This window comes from Atractosteus spatula, chromosome 10 (genome assembly GCF_055471065.1).
Source record: "Atractosteus spatula isolate fAtrSpa1 chromosome 10, fAtrSpa1.hap1, whole genome shotgun sequence".
NCBI lineage: Eukaryota > Metazoa > Chordata > Actinopteri > Semionotiformes > Lepisosteidae > Atractosteus > Atractosteus spatula.
In genome coordinates, this window is record NC_142715.1 from 18,854,180 (window position 1) to 18,856,440 (window position 2,261).

At 47.1% G+C, this 2,261-nt stretch overlaps 1 pseudogene; it reads right to left on the minus strand.

Annotated features, from left to right (window-relative positions):
- Positions 1–438: 438 nt before the first annotated feature.
- LOC148825637 (uncharacterized) lies at positions 439–2,261 on the minus strand (annotated as a pseudogene).

Sequence of the window (2,261 nt, forward strand, 5' to 3'; positions counted from 1 at the left end):
GATCCTTTGGTTACACGCTGGCAACCTCCGTTCTCAACTCTTAGAACACGGAAAAGTCCTGGCACTGGGACACACTGGCCGTTACGTGACTGTCTGAGCTGAGTCTGAGGATGTCCAGGAGGACCTGGAGTTTTACCTGGAGAACTACAGTCGCAAATTGGTTGCCTACATTTATTGGTGCCCCGTGTCAGGATGAGTAGCCATGAACTCTGACCTTGGGGTTGTAAACCACTTGGGATGAGACTCTCCCTTGGAATCTCCCAGACAGTGAGGCACCAGAGATTACCATTCATTAGGGTGGCTGATGTGTCTCAGCTTTGGGAGTTGTTCCTTATCAGGACACTCTATCAGCTACAAAAACACCTTAAATGTGAACCAAATGGAATGGCCTCTCTCTATCAAGCACCACTTGAGATGAGGGAGAGAGTAACCTTGCCGCTACAATGGTATCTCTCCTGTGTGAATGCGCTGGTGGGTTTTTAAGTCACTTGACCGACTAAAACTCTTCCCACACTGACTGCAGCTGAACGGTCTCTCTCCTGTGTGAATGTGCTGGTGGGTTATTAAGCTACCTGACTGACTAAAACTCTTCCCACACTGACTACAGATGAACAGTCTCTCTCCTGTGTGATTGCGCTGGTGGGATATTAAGTTACCTGACTGACTAAAACTCTTCCCACACAGACTGCAGCTGAATGGTCTCTCTCCTGTGTGAATGCGCTGGTGTGATTGTAAGTGGTTTTTCCGACTAAAGCTCTTCCCACAGTGACTGCAGCTGAATGGTCTCTCTCCTGTGTGAATGCGCAGGTGGGTTTTTAAGTGACTTGACTTACTAAAACTCTTCCCACACTGACTGCAGCTGAACGGTCTCTCTCCTGTGTGAATGTGCTGGTGGGTTTTTAAGTCATCTGACCGACTAAAACTCTTCCCACACTGACTGCAGCTGAAAGGTCTCTCTCCTGTGTGAATGTGCTGGTGGGTTTTTAAGTCACCTGACCGACTAAAACGCGTCCCACACTGACTGCAGCTGAATGGTCTCTCTCCTGTGTGAATGCGGTGATGTTGTTTTAAGATGTGTAATTGACTAAAACTCTTTCCACACTGACTACAGTGAAAGGTCTCTCTCCTGTGTGAATGCGCTGATGCCTTTTTAAGTGACTTGACTTACTAAAACTCTTCCCACACTGACTGCAGCTAAAAGGTCTCTCTCCTGTGTGAATGCGCTGGTGTGATTGTAAGTGGCTTATTTGACTAAAACTCTTCCCACACTGACTGCAGCTGAATGGTCTCTCTCCTGTGTGAATGCGGTGATGTCGTTTTAAGATGTGTGATTGACTAAAACTCTTCCCACACTGACTGCAGCTGAACGGTCTCTGTCCTGTGTGAAGGTGCTGATAGGGTTTTGAACTGCTAGACTGACAGAAACGCTGCTCCTCCCTGTGCCATAATGGCAGTTTGTCCACTCCATCTGAGCAAGGCCTTGAGTGATTCTTCCTCATCCTCTGATCGTGCTGGGGTCTCTTATTCTGCAAATGCTCCATGGAATGGTCTTGCTCTATGTGATGAAAGTGAGATTTGTTTTCTTCATTACATCCCTCAGTGTGCTGCTCAGCAGTGTGAATCATCTGGGACTCCATCTCCAGCTCTCTGAGACTTAAACCATCCAGTTCATTCAGTTGTTCCTCTCTTTGCCCAAGAACAGACACACTCTCCAGTTCGTTAAAACTTTCAACGATTTTCTCAGTAACCAGATTATTAAACCTGTGTGTAAAGTCATCAGATGCTAAGGGATCATATGATTGTTTGAGACTGTGCAATGACAGTCTCTCCACTTGAACAGAACAAGGCCTAATTATCAAGCCCTGTAGGAGCTGCTGTTGCTCCTCCCTGTACTGACTCTCCTCTCGGTGCTGTATCTCAACACTGTTCTCTTCACCAGGTACATCAGTCTGCTGCTCTGCACAGTCAATCAACTGGGGCTCCATGTCCTGCTCTGTAAGATTAAAGACATCCAGTTCTTCACTGTGCTCTTGTACAGAGACACAGCCCAGTTCATTACAACCTTGTGTAATATTGTTCGAGTCCAGATTATTCATCTTCTCTGTAAAATCATCACATACTAAGAGCCCAGGTGTCTCACTCTCAGGGTCTGTCTTCATCGTGGGCACAGAGTCCAGATCCTTGACACTCTGTCTGCTCTCGGTGTCCTGCTCCCTGAGTTTCTCTTTCTCTTGTGCAGCAGTGAGCACTGTCTCCTGCAT